This window comes from Mustela putorius, unplaced genomic scaffold, assembly GCF_011764305.1.
Source record: "Mustela putorius furo isolate JIRA1106 unplaced genomic scaffold, ASM1176430v1.1 tig00000596_pilon_pilon_pilon, whole genome shotgun sequence".
Lineage (NCBI taxonomy): Eukaryota > Metazoa > Chordata > Mammalia > Carnivora > Mustelidae > Mustela > Mustela putorius.
This window is the reverse complement of record NW_025421428.1, coordinates 1,720,996-1,739,385: the sequence shown is the minus strand read 5'-3', so window position 1 is coordinate 1,739,385 and position 18,390 is coordinate 1,720,996.

Genomic DNA, 18,390 nt, shown 5'->3' with positions numbered 1-18,390 from the left:
TTTTTCATTGGCTGAGCGGTTGAGGTGTGGGATGGTGGTTGAGGAAAGCGTCTCTTCCTCTAGCAAGGTCAAACAGGAATAAGGTGAAGTCCATTTCTTCCTGTTGGGCCTTCAAAGGACTACAAGTGGTAAGAGCGTGAGAGCGCCCCCTGCTGAAACCTCCTGGCTCCATTTTAGAGAAGTTACTAATTTTCACATGCTCGATAAATATTTGTTAAATTGATAATTTCTTAAGTAATTATTTTATCAGTAATGAATAAAGGGATCAGAGGACTTCAGATTTCCATGAAATAATTCCACAACAAATTTCTCTATGAGAAATTGTTTCTTTTTCCTTAATAGAGTAACAAGAGGGGTCATTGTACATATTAAATTGATCACCAAACTGCTTTCAGAAATATGAAGTCCTCAGATTTACGACTGTTGTAAAAATAAATTTCAGCACAATGCTATACGTATAGAGTTTAAAATACCATAAATCTGATGAAAAAGATTCAAAGTGAGCAATATAGGTAGCATGTTATTAAGCAAGAGAAGCATTTATATTCCAATCACAAACAACGGATTTTTGATATATATTGCTTCCCTTTTCTGCCATATGATAGTAGAGTTTTATCCTGTATTATGGAAAGTGTACAACCTTGCCATGGGGGCTAGCTATAGCCTTCTGGGCTGCTGTAACAACAATCACTGACTGGATAGCTTATAAACAACAGAAACTGGTCTGGCGAGGGTCCTCCAGGTCACAGAGTTCTTGAGTCTGCGACTAGCGTGGAAGGTGCAAAGTAGCTTGATGCGATCACTCTTGGAGCAGGAGCCTCATTCACGATGTCTCTATCCTTATGACACCTCCCAAAGGCTCCGCCCACTTAATACCATCACCTTTGGGGGTTAAAATTTCAACACACAAATCTGGGGAGGGAACACAAACACCCAGACCACAGCAACCCCACAACGTGGTTGTGTTCACATTGTCCATGAAAAGCAAAAAACAGGGGCTGATTACAGAATCGCAACCGGTGCTGACTAAAATTCCGAAATCTGTCTCCATAGCATCCTGGCATAGATCCAACGAGGCAGCAAGCCCTCAGAAAATGAACTGTATTTATCTCTCCACCCTCCATATCCAAGAGCATTGTAAGGATTCCTTCCGTGCTCTACCTTCCGCGCTCTATGGGGACACAGCAAAGAGAACGACACTGATCTTTCTGTCCTGTAGGTCATCTGGAGCTCAGATCAGAGCGATATGCAAATACTTATGTTTGGAGGACACTTCACAGGCCCAAAATGGTTTGTAATTTCTATTCTGATGTGACTGAAGTACTCTTCTTCCAAGTCTGTAAGCCAGGAACTCTTGTTGCCCCCCTTCCAGACAAAGAGAAGGGTATGTAGGGGCTTTCCCAAGCTCGCCCTCCACCGCACTGATAACATCGCTGCTGTGACTTTAGTTCTGTCCCGTCCCTCAACTTCAGTGCTCCATGAATGACCATCATGCTACCAATGGGTTTCATACGCCAAAAACACTTCTATTTTTCCCTCAGTGGTAGAGGTGTTTCGTGACAGGAATCCCAATGTCACTCCTTTTCATCTTTCCTTTTGCCTTTGTGGAGGTAGCCTGAGGTCGGTGGTAGAGGTGTGAATTGAACTTGCAACTCCTGATGACAAAATTCCCCGGGCCACGCACAGGACTGTGTTTATACATAATCATCTCATCAGGGGGTTATGAGACCTAATTAATTACTGTTTGTAAAGCAGCCTGAGATATGAAGATGAAAGGTTTTATCAGCGTGCACAGTGTTGGTTGCAGTATAAGCATGGTGTGTGGAGAACTAACAGAAATGACTTACAGCCTGTGTGGCAGAGAGGGTCAGTGGGAGGGTTTCATTAGTGCAACATCTGCACGCACTGAGATTCCTGGGAGGCACAGGATCCAGTCCCAGCAGACAATCCTCCATGTTTTCACCCTCGGGCTGTAACCAGGTGAATGAACTCCAACCACCATCAGCTTTAGCCATAGCTTGGATCTGGCCTTGGAGGCAGACTGCATGTCCTTCATTTTGAGGGGCTGTGTCTATAGCAGACAAATCAACGGGGTCATAGTTCCCTGAGCTCTTCATGTGGAAGACCACATTGGATCTGTCTTTTACGTTGTAAGAGGAATTTTTATTTTTCTGGAAAGAATATTCAAGCTGTTGTTGCTATTGTGGTTGGGTCCACAAACATGGGAGGTCAGATCTGGGCTTTAATAGCTTCTATTTGCTAGTTGGGTAAACTGAGCCTGGTTGGTTAATTAACATCTTGAGCCCTTGTTTTCCTCATCTGAGAAATGGTTTGCTGCCAGTAGGAGATTTAAATGAGAAGTTACTAAGTCCTGTGCTTTGTGACCACTTCACAAGTAAGAGCTTTAAGTATTCAGAACAAAGACCATACACAGCACCTCCTAAACCCCTCATTCAGGAAATGAGGAGCCCCAGAGAGGGAAAAATTGGAGGCAGAAAATCTAAAAATTGGTGAGTATAATTCTCAATCAATGCCTTGCATCCTATGCTATGAAAACATCAGGATGCCTCAATAGTGTAAGATCTGACAGAGATACTGAATTACTTTATTTTACTGTCTATCTATCTATTTATTTAAGAACCAGCCCTGAAATGCACCGCCTTTGAAGTCAGAGCTATTATGGGCTCCAAACTCACCCTATTCCCTCATTGTGTCATCTTGGGCTGTGTCAGAGCTTCAGTCCCCTGTAAGAACTGGGATCTTTTATTACTATGGACTGACTGCTCATTCTCCCAACCCTGCTCCACCAAATACATATGTTAAAGCCCTTAAGCCCTGTGTGATGATACTAGCAGGTGGAACATTGGGGGCTATGAAATTTAGATGATTTCATGAGGGTCAAGGTTCATGCCTCATGAGGGGATTAGTATCCTTATAAGAGGAGAAAGAGACTGGGACTTGATCTCCCTCCCCTATGTGAGAACATAGTAAGGAAGTAGCCATCGGCCAGCCACGAAGAGGGCCCTTTCCAAAACAGGGACATGCTGGCATCATGATCTCAGACTTCCAGCCTCTCAAATTGTGCAATATGAATTCTTGTTACTTAAGCGACCTAGTATATGGTATTTTGTTAAAGCAGCCTAGATTGACTAAGATATACCTATATTTACACCTCTACACATAGATACAGAGAGCTACATAATGGTATCATTTTAATGCTCAAATAAGGGCAAACACCTAACCTAATACTGACAAGGAGATACTCGCTAGACCTTAGTTCTTCCCTCTTCTTTTGTTTAAAAGTCAGCAGTTGAGCTTTGCTCTTGTTGACTGGTTAGCTCTTTCATTCCTGGACAACTAGATGCCAGACAATTGTTTCAGAAGCAAAGGTGTTTGGGGCCAAGGAGGGAAACCTCCAGATGAAAAATGTATTTGTATGTGAAGTTCCATTATTACTATTATTTACCTGCACTCAGAACAACTGCTGGGGAGACAAAAGCCCCAGCAGGATAGCGGTGTGATTCATCCACATCTTCCCTTTTGCAAGAGCTAGAGTGTGCTCTCCTATGCCAAACATTGCCTGTATTCCTTGGAACAAAATTTCAAGAGACTGTAGCTTCCTCTATCGGGCAAGCTGAAACAGCAGGAGGGGTTAATGTATTTCATGATGATTTATAAAATATCTTAGCAACTTATGAATATGGATATGATTTCTGCAAACAAAAGGTCATATGGCTCTCAATTGGGGGACACAATATTTAAGAATGCAATGCCATGAGGGCCTAAGGTGAGGAAAGAAGTTCAAGAGGAAGGGCGTTCAAAGGGTCTAAGAGGAGGCACACACTGGGAAAAATAGATAAAGATCAAGAAGGAGGCAGGAAACAGAGGCTGCCCTCATGCCAGAGAGAGACTGGCCAAGGGGAGTGCGAGATGTAAACCGAGAGGGGTCAGAGGAGATGAGAAAGGTAAAGTGGGGGCTCAAAGCAGTTAGGGAAGAGAAGAAAGGAGAAACAGGTCAAGGGCACCTTGAAGTATTAATGTCTTCAGAGAGAATGAAAAAAAAAAACCCTTAATAATGGAAAAAAGTTGTGAAAGTCTTTCCTACGGCATTTAAAGTAATAAATATGTATAGCATTTAGGGGCTGTATGGTGTGTGGTATATGGAAACATGGCTATTTTTTGGCTATTCAATTAAAGAAAACTCAGTAGACTATAAGCAGGCATCTTATAGGACTGATCTCATGACCAACGTTAAAGAATTTCTCAAGTGCTTGGAAGTTTGATTTGTGTTATAAGACTTGATACTTAGATTTATCTTTAAGTATTAGAATTTCCTACTGGTTTGATTGGCTCATTCAGACACTAAAATAACATAAGGGGATAGGAAAAAAAAAAAAGGAGATGATACTTCATGAGGATCTACTGTGGCCAGGCTTTTCACACACCTGTCTAACTCATATTTCCCAAAGAATGTTGTGTCATTGTCTCATTTGATTTTCTACCCAAAAGAAGATTCAATAGCAGATACCGTGTTATTTACAACTTATTTGCATCCATTTTGCTAGTAGGACCTCAAATACTCCTTTCCTACTCTTAATCCACATAGCTAATATGGAAACGAAGCTTATCTGAAGCTCCAAGGTTGGAACATCATAGCCATCTGACCATAATCATCATTGGTTAGTTCAGAGATGGATAAAGGACCTGATTCTGTACACACAGAATAAAAATACTAAAGAACAATCAGAATTCAGCAACAAACAGGGACCCAGTTTTGATGGACCACACTAGATCTTCTGAATACAGCCCTTCCTGGAGACGTTTTGGTTAGAAGAGCAAATGCATTCTCTTTGTGTCTCCATCTCTGTCTCTGCCTCTCTTTGAGTTGGTCTCCATCACTTGTAATCGAGGGCTCTGGTGAACAGAGATTTTATGACCATTATTTTTGGAAGACACTGAGTCCTATGTATCATTTCTGGAGATTTATAATGCATAATGACATATAAAATTCTTATAAGGTTCTACCTTAAATAAATTTACTTAATTTTGTTTAATGCAGAAATTGGCAAATATATTTGGGCATGCCAGCTTTTTCCCCCCTAAAATATCTATTTACATGCTCTGTGGATGACATTTTACAGAACACTCTTAAGGATCTGCTGATCCAAATAAATTTTCATAAGGATATTACAGGTTAAATATTTAGGTTAAAAATTAAAGTTAAATTATTCTTCTTTTCATATAAGTAAACCAAGTGAACCAAGATTTACCTAATCTAGGTCTCAAAATAAATAGCAAAGTTGTTAGATGAGATAAGAATGCAGGTGTACCAACTCTAAAGACCTTCGTGCAGATCCTTGATACTGAGGAGAGCTCAAGATAAAGGTAAGAAATCAGAGCCCACACCTTATTTATTTACAGTTTCTAGAAATTCATCAAAGAGCCTTTGCCAAGCGTTTGTGGAACCACTACGAAATACTCCTATGGAGGCTAAACTCTGTGAGCACATGGAAACCCCCTTTTATTTAGCATTCAGCATTCAGCAGACACATTCTGGCAAACTCTGGAGAAGCCTTCCAGCAGCTTAAGTGCTGACTTTTTCAACATCACTCAGCAAACCAGTAAAGAAGTTGGGACTAAAATCCAGATGTTTGAAAAGAATCCACATACTTTTAACAACTCTGGTCTATTTCCTCTTTGCAAGTGACGTAAGAACTATATGGGTCTAATTTTTATCGGATGAAGCATATGAGATGTGTTCATGGAAGATGGTCAGAATGTGCTGAGGAAGATTTCAAAGAAGGAAGTGCTCAGTTTAGGCTGAAAATGATCAGTAATAAATCCACAGGGAGGTGGCCATTGAGTCGTATTTTAAGAAAGAGGTGGAGTTTTGACAGATGGAGAGGACCAGGGAGGAACATTTCAGAGCTTCTGAGGTCATCTGTATGTATGTATGCTTTATTTATCTTGGGTAACGAACACACTGACATCAATTTTAGAACCTAATAGGTCCTCAGTTAATTGGTAAGTACTTTTTCCTAAAAGAATGGCTGGCAAAAACCAATGCTTAGGTATGTTCTTAACGAGGCTTCTCAGTCAACCAGCATTGACCCAAGGTCTTCTACAATTCCAGAGGAGAGAAGATGTACAGATATGTACAAATTATTTTTAAAAACCCATTTTGGGGCGCCTGGGTGGCTCAGTGGGTTAAGCCGCTGCCTTCGGCTCAGGTCATGATCTCGGGATCCTGGGATCGAGTCCCACATCGGGCTCTCTGCTCAGCAGGGAGCCTGCTTCCCTTCCTCTCTCTCTCTGCCTGCCTCTCCGTCTACTTGTGATTTCTCTCTGTCAAATAAATAAATAAAATCTTTAAAAAAAAAAAAAACCCATTTTGAATGTTCCCTGTGGAAAAAAAAAAGAGATGTCTCCTGGAGGGGGAGTCTTCTGAAAGATAAGCGTCTCCCAACTTGTCTAGTTAATGATTCCTATCTCTGAGTTTTATTTAGCTTAGCAAACAATACCTAATGACTATAAGAGAATAGGGATTTTCATGGATGTAGGTGTAGGTGTTCACTGTAAGAGTAATATTTATGAATCAGCTATACTATACAGCTGATACCCATTTATTATCTCAATAAATCTCATGACACATATGCCACTATCATCACCCATTTTCCTAATAAGTAAATTAATCTTCAGGGATTAATTACCATATTCAAATACAGAGGACTTGTTTTGAATGTCTTTGCTTTATTTCCTTCCAAATCCTTCTCCTTCCCCATATGCTGCTCCAGCTGACTGGCACAGAGACTCCCAGCCACCCAGTGAGTCACGAAGTTTCCAACCAGAGTTTATGCTGAGTAATGTGAAACGAATCTTCCCTATTATTTCAAATGACACTAGAGGTAGACAGGAAGGTGGAATTAATGAAAAATCAGGTTTATAGGATTTAAAAAAAAAATAGAATTGTACTAAATACAGGTGCACCCTATGGCCAGTTAAAGGGTATACAGAAACAAAGTCAATTACTTGAATTGGGTTGACAAATTGCTATCGTAGCCAGGCCCATGAAAGACCTGCTTTAATAATGACCTAAAATAATTTGTAATTACCTTGTAGATTTAAGTTAAGCTGTACCTTCCTTGGGTGTTAGTTTCTGTAGCCAGTGTTTAAGGCAAGAATTGTATAGGGTCTAAATTGCCCTTGAAAATCCCTCAAGTAATAACATTACAACCGTAAGTACATAGTACTTAATATGTGCCAAATACTTTGTACATAAATACAATCAACCCTCTGAACAATCCTATGAGGAAGCCCAATTATCATCCCCATTTTAGAGTACAGAAAACTGTTATAGAGAGATTGAATCATCTGTCAGTGTCCTATGGTTTAAGTGGTAGTTCTGAGACTTAGAACTAACTAACCAACCCAGCTCCAGAAACTGTGTCCTTAACCACTATACCCTACTGCCTGTTATCCATAAAACATAATACCCGTCCTCATTTTGGTAGCTGACTTGATTTAGGACTCATGGTGTCTAATCACTCCCATAACCACCAGAAGCAAGCGCATGTCCATGAGATGCTCACACTCTAATGGGGCAGCAGTGGACCGAGACTCCCTCCCCATCTGAGAGCCACTGATGCACCTTGAGCGGATGCCCATCGGGTGGATGGCTGAGAACGTCTCCCAAATTAAATTAATATTTAGATTTCTTCCTTTGCCTCTCTCTGTCTTGCTTTCTCTCAAGGTTGATCTCTGAGTAAGTTTAATGGTTTAGTTTTACACCTGTTTTTGCAGTGAGGACTCGTCAACCTCTTCACGTCACTGTCACTGAAAGTCCCTCCAAGTTGATTTGTGTTCAGGATGCAACTCTGCTCGAGGTTGTGAATTATTCTCCCCTTGTTGGAAACTATTGATAGGTTGATTCCAAAATTCTTCTAAAAGCATTCCATTTTCCTTCTCCATGTAAACATTCCGGCTTTATCTGTGAATGTGCTCAGCGTCCCCACAGACACACTTGAGTTCCTGACCCACTCTCCAGAGTGCTAAAAATTAGTGAAGTGTAAATTAGTGAGTTAACTCTACTCCTGTCTCCTAAATCAATCCGTCAGGCACCTGCAGCACACTGCGCTGACGTGGGTGCGGCTGGTGACAAAATGTCTCCGTACCACAGTCCTTGCCCTTGAAGGACAGGCAGCATTTGCAAACATGGATTAATTAGTGGATAGCAAAATACATGCATCTTAGGATACTGAATGTGACATTCATAAAACAGACAATTTGTCAGCAGAAGAGGGCAATGCCAACTACATCTTGCAGGAAATACTCTTGAGGGGATTAAGAGATGGAACAAAGCGAAATCAACTTTTTTTTTCCCCCTGAATATCTGCAGTAATAGTGATAATAGTAGGAATGGTGATATAATTTACTGAGCATCTATATGCTCTAGATTATCTGCCAGATGCCTTATGTGCTTAATCCCTGACAGTCCTAATGATGCTGCAGCTTGGGTGTTATCACCCAATTGGGTCGATGATGCTGCTGGGAGCAACACCTCCTCCCTCTGACTTCTACGACCTCTGCTGACTCAGTGGACATTGTGCTGGTTCCATATATGACACTTTATCCGCACTGCCCCTGTCAGAGGCATTATTTCCCTTGTCTCTTCTAGACATCTTTTGAAATGGGTAGGAAAGGTAACATTAGTTCCATTCTGTAGATGAGAAAGGAGAGAAGGAGAGGAATACAGGAATCGCCCAAATTCACATGCATTCCTTCCAAGATATTTTGTGTCCTGCACTGTGCGAGCATCTAGGGCCGTGGGGTCAGCAAACACCTGATTCCTGTATTCTCAGAGCTTAGAATTTTAGGATTCATTAATTGTGTCACTACAGAACTACAAGTATAATGGCAAGCTGGGGTCCTGCTGTACAGGAAAACCTGGAGTGCCACGAGCATGTACAGTACGAGGACTGACCCACGCTGAGAAACTGAGGAGGATGCTGGAAGGACCTGGGGACCGGTACCCAGGAGGAGTCCAGAGTTAATTAGTTGGAAGTGAGCCAAATTATGCAGGGTAGGCGGGGCTTGCCTAAGACCCTCAACCAACAGACTGAAGCAGAGAGAACAGGTTACCCAAACAGGCAGAGGGGCAGGACTGCTGGTGCTCAGAGGACAAAGGGGGAGTATTGCAGAGGAGGCAAAACAGATAGAGCCCGGTCATGCGGAGGCCCAGGTGCTGTGTGCAGGCCTTTGTTTCCTCCTGTAGAGAAGCTGAGTTCCAGGCAGAGGAGTGACTTTTGCATTTTAAAAAGATCCCTGTGGAGGATGTACTGAAGAGAAGCTGGAGTGGACACAGGGAGGCTGGAAAGGGGGCTCTTTCAGGCATGGGGAGGGTTGAGGGGAGAGGGGAGGGAAGAAGGTAAAAGGTGAGAGGAGGGGGTGGGGGAGGGGGGAGCATCAGGATGAGGGGAGGGGCAGTGCGGCCTGAACTAGGAGGAAAGAGAAGTCAGTGGTTTTTAGAGATTTTTGACACAAAATGAACATAATTTGGAGATTGATTGACTTGGGGGTTGAATAGATGCTAAAGAAATGGCAGAGTCAGTCACCTGGGGTCCAAGTCTAGGGCTGCACATAATGTGACAAGGCCTGCTGCCAGGGACTTGTTCTTAATTTAGATCTTAACTATATCTGGGCAATGAGCAGGGAGCATCGAGACTAGGGATACAGAAACTGGTTAAGAAATGAGGCCACTTCCCACGTTCCTCTGTGGTATTTGGGATGCTGGACTTGTGGGAATCTGTGGAGGAGTCATGTGTAGGGGTGTGTGTGTGTGTGTGTGTGTGTGTCTAGGGAAAGAGAGAGAGAGAGAGAAGGGGAGTTAACTTTTCTCTCCTGCCCCAGTTTCTATGAGCTGCTCTGTCTTTTGTGCTCTTTGCCAAGAGGAAAGAAAACAGATTGTTCTTGCTCAGAGCGTTCAGCTGACTCAACTGGTGCCAAACCAAAAAAAGCCCTAAGAACATAATAATAATTGCTCATGTGTACACAGCACTTTACAGTTTACAAAGGACTCTGCATTACACTCATAAAACTGTAAACCTTGTGAGGCAAGCAACCTACTATTAACTTTCCTTCAATTTGAAAGACACAAAAATGTTCTGAGAGGTGAAATGACTGGCTGGAGCCTTAGAGTATCGTCCAGACCTGAGTTCAAGTTCATCTGCCACTGTTAGATCAGGCTGAGTTCCGACTGCAGAGGCTGCCTTCCATGGCAGGGAGGATGGCACAGAGTCCCTGCCCATTTCCAAAGCCCTTCCACACTGGGCATCGCTCTCTCAGCATCAGAATGGGTATCACGTTATCAACCTGCTGTCTGATGAGAAAACAGAATTTGCAGGTGCCCAAGGTCAAGCCCAAGGGCAAATATCCAGCAAGTGGTAGAGTGGAGAATTGGGAATTGAACTCAGGTCTTCCACTGCCCTTTGCCTCCGCCTAGGACTACTGTTAAACTAAGGGGTGTGGGACCCCAGGTTTAAAGAGAGAGAGATTTGAAGAATTCAAATATGATGTGTGTTGATGATGCTCTCATGTACAGATCTCCAGCTCAGGTTACAGCTCTCAACTGAAGGAGGCCAGGTCGGCAGCCGTGAGGAGGGGCCAGGGGAAGAGCAGCTGTCGTTGCGATCTCCTAATTGGAAATAATTGGGATTCTGTCTCAAACCACAGAGCCCTGATTTAGCCAACTCAGCCTCAACCAGGAAGCATCTGTTGCCATCTCCAATGGCAACAGTTCAATCCCCACTCCAGCACACCATCCTTCCCTGCCAACTGGCAGGCAGTAACCACTCAGAGCCTGCAGGTTTCTTGATCCAACCCGGAGGCCCCGGGAAGAATCAAGTTAGGTCAACTTCTCAAGTTTGGATAGGGGGGAAAGAGGTGGAAAGGGGAAAGAACGACACTAAAGACTTTGGGTAAAGGGAACTAAGGTTTCTGAGAATGTGCTAGGCCCTGCGCTAGGAGACCCATACTGCAAATCTATCTTATAGCCCAGTGAAGGAGAAGAGGGAAAAAATAGACCCAGAGAGGTTATATAACCCGTCCAAGGTCACACAGCGAGTGAATGGTAGACTGGGATTGGGTCTCCTGTCTCTCTGTGCTAAGACTATGCCCTTCTCCTATTACAACTCTTCTCCATATTTTATCATCTCTGTTGTTTTAAGACTCTCTGTTGGGTGTATTTCTGATGTGCTTTCCATCTCTCTCTCAAGGCAAAGAGCAAGAGCCATCCCCTCTTTAAAGCCCTCTCTTTCCTCCTAGGTCAAGTGTGAGCGGAGAGTAGAGTCCCCCCAAACCTAAGGAAGACAGGAGGAGACTGGGAAAGAAACCCACAGTTGCTGAGCAGCAGCAAATGTTGGCTGTTTTTGTATCACCTTGTTTGTGGGATGCTGGAAACCGACTTCTGTTTATTATGTTAATGAATCCTCCGTGATTCTCCATCGCTTATGCATAATTAAGATGGCCTTAAAAAAATACCTCCTTCTAGAGTTTGGGAAAACTGAAGTGTTTGTTTGGATTGGTAATAACTAATAACAGAAAATATGGCAACTGCTTCCAAAAGATCTGCAAGAGATGAGCTTCCTGATAGCACAAGGAGAATATTGAAAGAAAATCTGAAGTATGGGGTGGGGAGTGGGTCAGGGTGAGGGAGGACCTTGCTTTGTTCTCTTCCAGTCACCCATTATGAGGTGTTCCCAGGGCCATCTTTTGGGAAGAATGTTGACAACAGGATCAAGTGTTCCTGGATGGCAAAAGAGTTGGAATGCTACAACAGAGGGTTTGTTAAAATGAATGGACTCCTTTGGGCTTCATCTTCCTCATTTTAAAAATGAACAGAGGGGTTCATTACCTCTGAACCCAAAGGGGTTCAGCCACTGGGTGGCTGAGTTAGTTGGGCATCTGAATCTTGGTTTCAGGTCAGGTCATGATCTCATGAGCTGTAGGATAGAGCCCCATGTCAGGCTCTGCACTTAATGGGCAGTCTGCTTAAAGATTTTCTCCCTCTGCCCCTCCTCCCACTCATTTGCATGCTTTCTCTTTCTCTCCCTCTCTCAAATAAATAAACAAATCTATTAAAAAAAAAAAGAACAAATGCAATGCAATTAATGTTTCTCAGTTTTACCTCTTTTCTGTTTGTCTGTTTGAGGAGCATAGCACAGAGTTCTGGATCAGGGATCAGTTTGAGGATCTAGGCATCAAATAGTATGAATCACCTACCATATGTCCAGTGCAAACTGCAAATGCTTGGACGACATCAATAACTATGGGCCTGGGTTTCATGGAACTTACATTCTAGTCGTGTGGGATGAGATAAGCAAGTACATTCACATACAGAGAAAATAACTTCAGGTCGTGAGAGAATCTTCGCCAAAACAGAGCAGGATCAGGAGGGTTCTGGGATAAACAGCGCTTGAGGAAGTTAGTAAGTTGGGGTGAAGAAGGTAGGAAGGTCAGATCTGAGTGACCCGGAGGAACCCGACAGGCACGGATCTGTGGCAGAACTTTTCACGTGGAGGCAACCGCTGGAGCACATGGTCTGAAGTAGCAGTCAGTTTGGTGGTTGTTGGAACAGAAAGAAGGCTGGGGTAGCTTTGGCTCAGTGAGTTAAGAGGGAGAGGAGCCCAGGTGAGGCTAGAAGATAAACAGGGTTAGGTCATGTAGGGCCTGGTAATGAGAATTGATTCTATTCCAAGTGCCACGGGAGGGAGCCTTTGGAGGGTTTCTGGAAAAGGGTGACATGACCATGACGTAATGAACAATATGGGCCCCACCATGATACAATGTACATAATCACAACACTGATGACTATTTAGGAGAACCCCAGCTTTTCCTAGATCCCCTCCACACTCCTCCTCAATTCCCCAGAATTCTAAGGCTCCTTCTAGCTCTTACATGGCGTAGGCATATTTGAATGAATGAGGACTCTTTGGCTGAATGGCAGTATTTAACAACAACCTTTGATAATGCTGAGCATAAGAGAGTTTGAATTTATCAAATGGGGTGTGGCAGTTTGTGGCAGGACCCTCTCCTGCTTCCCCCCCACCGGCCCCAGGAGCATCACTGTGTTGAGGGTTGGCTGTTGGGTAGGAAGACAAATATCCTAACAAGGACCAATGTTATTAGTGATAAGGAGCGCAGGCATAGCTCCTTCTACTCAAGTCCTAACATTCTTACCATCTCTTCCATGAAAACTTTCCAAACGCTTATAATACTATTTATCTGCAAACATGTTTTTATTTCTTCACTTTTAACATAAGCTTCTGAAGTGCTAAATCCCTGCCTGATTTATATTTAGATAGAAGTGTTGCCTTTCTCCCTGGCCTGAACATATCTCAAAGGTGGGGACTGCACTTTCTTGTTGTTGGTTTGGTTTGGTTTTATTTTCGTTTTGCTTTTTTCCTAGCCAACACAGTGTCTATTTTCTGTGCTGAATTTTGCCCCCCACCAACATTCAAGTCGGTGTCCTTGCCCCCAGTGCCTCAGAATATAATTGTATTTAGAGATAGGGTTTTGAAAGAGGCAATTAAAGCAAAAAATGAGGTCATATGGATGGCCCGAATAGAATACAATGAGTGTCTTTACAAAAGGAGATTGGGACACAGGCATGAGAGTGCCTAGAGGAGAGACTCTTGAGGACCCTGTGTAAGGGTGGCCACCTGCGACCCAATGAGAGAGGCCTCAGCAGAAACCAACAGTGCGGACACCTCAAATTTGGATTTCCAGACTTTGTAACTGTGAGAAACCGTGAGAAAATTTCTATTGTTTCAGCCACCCAGTCTATGAGGATTTGGGGACGTCAGCGCCGGTGGACTACTAGCTCCTGCCACGGTCTGTAGGATTTTGCTCCCTCACCTACTGCATTATGAGACCATCCAAGGCCGCAGCTGTTCACCTTTATGTCCATGTTTCCTAGCACGAGGCTTTGTACCAGGTGAATGAATCTAAATGGTAATAAGCATGGCAGACCCAGAGGGTTTAAGTGATTTCCCAAGTTCACTCTGTACCAGCACAAGAGCTGACCCTTCCCTGCTCTGATCTGGAGAAATCACAGAGATAGTCACGAGAGTCAGATTCAAAGCAACAAGACTGAGGGTTTAGGAAGCACTGAGAACAGCTATCAGGCATAGCAGGAGGCCCTTCAAGGGGACAAGTGGTTTGGGAGCAACACTCAGGCTCACACATGCTAAAATGCATATCCTGGAAGGTGATGGCTCCTTCCTGGGATGGCATACAGGGCCAGTTCTACCCCTCTGTCCACCAACTGCCTGGCTTTCTTCCAAGGCAGGAAGAGTTGTCCAGCGGATTGGTCAAGTCTGACCAGGGGCTCATGGAGCCACGATTCATAGTATACAAGCTCACTGTGCCTTACAAAGCTGGGAGTAGATACTAGCATCTTTCTTGTATGCCCTTGACCTCTTCAAGAGGCAGAAAGCACAAGCTACCCCAGAGTTCCCACTGGGAACCTGCCATTCCTTTCTCCCCCGCAGGCTTGGTTTGGAGGAGCAGGAGGATATCTCCTTAGGCTTTGAAGCTACACCTCAACTCTTGACCAGAGAGCTTTGCCCTATGTCACTAGAGACTGGCACACATACGCCGAGTGAGGACTTGGATTCTCATATGAGCACTTGTCCCTGTTTATCTTCAAAACATAGGGAGCAGGGACAACTTTCAGGTCCCAGTCTGTATAAACCTTCTAATTAATTACCCTATCACCTTGCAGCCCCAAACCCTCCCACTATTACCCAAACTCTGGGATTTTTGCACAGAGACAGTTGGGCTGCACGTCTGTGGGTGGTTTCAGATCCTGTGAATTACGCAGATCCTGGCTCCCGTATCATCAATTATTCTGGTCCTTCATGTGGGCCTGCGTGGGCTGCATCTTGTGATTTCTGGTTCTCGCCCTGCAGGGACTCTTATCAGCCTGACCTTTCGAGTCACTTTGTCACTGAATTGCTTTTCTTAATTTGCAATGCCCCCCTTCTGCCTTTTTCTTCCTGACACCGATTTTGACTAGCACACTGGTTCCTAACTTGCATAGATACATTCTCAGTTCCCTCTCTCCCTCTCAAGTGTGAAGTTTATCACCTGAAAAAAACAAATCAAGTGTGACTTTTCCCCCTTTAGTTTCCTAATCATTTTAAAGCACTGATTTAGGTCCCAAAATAATAGGAACAGTACAATGTTCTAAAAGGGTAATGAAAAAAGAAAAACTTTCATTGCTTTGAGCACTGAATTCACTTTTACTTTTAAGATAAGAAAAAAACCCATATATACATACACACACACACACACCCTTATATAAAGAATAGTGTTCATAATAGAAAAATTAGTTACTAGAGGTAAAACAAAAGAAAATAAAATGGATAAATGCATTTCTGGATATAGATGCAATTTTATTCCACACTCTACTGGCAGAAATAACCCCCTGAGGTCAGCTGCTCTGAAGCATTTGTTCCCATTCTAATAAAGATCCAGTGGCATTTATGCAGGGATGTGTTGCCAGGTAATTCTGCTGCTGCTGCCGCTTCATTTCTATCGTTCCCTGAGCCAGAATAATGTCAACTTCTCTAACGGCTGGAATCTGGGGAAAGCAAGGTTGCTATGTACCCTTCCTTCCAGAATCATGGAGAAGCTAGCTACTAAAACCAGAGGGTCCTATGCAGGTCCTAGGAAATGCACTGGGTCTTCTTCCTATATATGTCTGGGGGAATTACTCTGCCCAGCTGGTAGGGTGGCACAGGCTCTGGCCCATGCTTTACTTTCTTCACCAAGAAAAGACCTCACCAAATCATGAGATTAAACATATGCATCTGTATTTAATTATAATTGTCATTCTTTCTTTATCTGTTTATCTGTTGAAATTTCCAAATATCAAATAATAACAAAATGCAGTAAGATAATATTTATCTCCCAAGACTTCCTAAGTGCATCATACAGTGGAGGGTATATTTAGATCTTGTTGATAAGGTCACTTCCTTGGTTAATGCATTGTGTGCTCCAGTAGCATTTTAATTTATATAATTTGGGGGCTTTTCTAGATACCTCAAAATGATTGATTTCTAATATAATTCCATTTGATTAGAGGTTATACTCTCTAAGATATCTATTAAAAAAATTTTTTTGAGACCTATTTAATAGTCCTGCATATGGTCTATCTTCATAAACACTCTATATATACTAGAAAAGTTGGTTCATTCTATAGTTTCTGGATATAATGTGGTGTAATTGTCACACATGTCAATGTAGTTGATAGTGTTATTCATAGCTATATACTCACCGAATTCTTGTTATCTACCACTTATTGAAGAACAGTTTTAAAATCTTCAATTATGATTGAGGATTTATCTCTTTTTCTTTAATTCTGTCAGTTTGCTTCATGTATTTTAAGATCTTCAGTGATGATTATAGGATATCTTTTTCTCTTTGTCTGTCAGTTTTGCTTTATGTATTTTGAAGCTCTGTTATTAGGCATGTATACATTTATGATTACTATATTGTCCTAATGAATTGACTATAACAATCAATGCTCTTAATCTCTGGCTATACTCCTTGCTTTCAAATGGAAACTATCTTAGTAATAATTGTTTCAGGTACGGATCACCAGTGGATACTAAAACCAAGAGGAAAAACCTTGAAACAGGGTATTTGCATGGTCTCAAAGAATCTTCTAATGAGATATTTATTAATGACTAAAGCAAAAATAGTAACACTAGAGGAGAAAATCAGACACTATCTTGACAGAATGATCAAAGTTAATCACCAGAAACGAACAAATAGACAACATGTCCTTCCCAATATTTTACAGAGAAAAGGACGTAACAGCACTCCCAAGGTACTTCTGCCAAAAATGGATTACCTGAGCCTGATCATGAGGAAACAGACTGGCCCAATTTGAGGAACATTCTAGTAAAGAAGACCTGTGACTTTCTAATACCTCAAGCTCATGAAGGACAGAGACCGAGGAGTCGTTCTATGTCAAAGGAAAGTAAAGGGACATAACAATTAAGTTCAACATTTAATGCTGAATTAAAAAAAAAATTACACTTGCTATAAAACAAACAAACAAAAAACTTAGGGGGCAAGATTGAGAACAATAAAATGGGATCTATAAATTAGATAATAATATGGTAGCAATGTTAATTTCCTGATTTTAACCATTGTATTCCTGCTTATGTAAGAGCATGTCCTGGTTTGGGGGGAAACACACAATGAGATATTTAAACGTAAATGAGAATTATGTATGCAGCATATTCCCAAGTGATGCAGGAAAAAAAATGATCTGCAGGCTTGGGTGTGTGTGTACAGATCTTCATGCAGGGAAAGGGAGGGGGAGCAAGAAAAAGAGAGATGCAGAGAGTGATACTGTGAAAAGTGGAGGTTAATGTGGAGAATCTGGGTGCGAAGTCTATAGAGATTCTCAAAAACTACTTAACAATTTTTCTATACATCTGAAATAATTTTAAAATGAAAGTGTTCTTTGTCTTGAACTCTATCTTGTCTGATATTAATATAGTCACTTCAACTCTTTTCATCTTAATGTTTTTGCATGGTATTTTTATTGCATCTTTTAACTTCTAAACTACCTGTGACTTCCTATTTAAAGAACTCTGCAAAAGCACCCCATCTAGCTTTTTTATTTAGTTTGACAATCCCAGACTTTTAATTGTAATGTTGAGTTCATTCAGGTTTAATATTATTATTCATATAGTTAGATTTAGGTCTACTATTTTCTTATTACTTTTCTATTTGTCCTTTACTGACTTCATCTGGGTTAATCAAGTATTTTTTAGCATTTAATTCCTCTATTGGCTTTTCAGCTGTACCTCTTTACTCTTTTTTTTTTTTTAACAATTGCCTTAGGGATTCCAGTATGCACCCTTAAATTATTATACTCTACTTAGAGTTATGTCACTATTTCCAGTAAAGTGAAAAATCCTTGCAACCACAGAGTTCTATTTACCATCCTTTTTTTTTTTTAATGGTGTCACCTATCTTCTGTGTGTGCAATATATATATATGGTCTTATAATTTTTTTGCTTTAAATAATCACATACATTTAAATATATTAAGAAAAACCTTTAAAGATTTTATTTATTTATTTGACAGAGAGAGAGAGAGAACACAAGTAAGCAGAGCACCAGACAGAGGGAGAGGGAGAAGCAGGCTTTCTGCTGAGCAGGGAGCCCGATGTGGGACAGAATCTCAGGACCCTGGAATCATGACCTGAGCTGAAGGCAGCTGCCCAACCAACTGAGCCACCCAGGCGCTTCCTGATGTTTCATTTTCTTTGGATTCATTCAATATTTTAATTTTTGATTGTTTAACTATAAT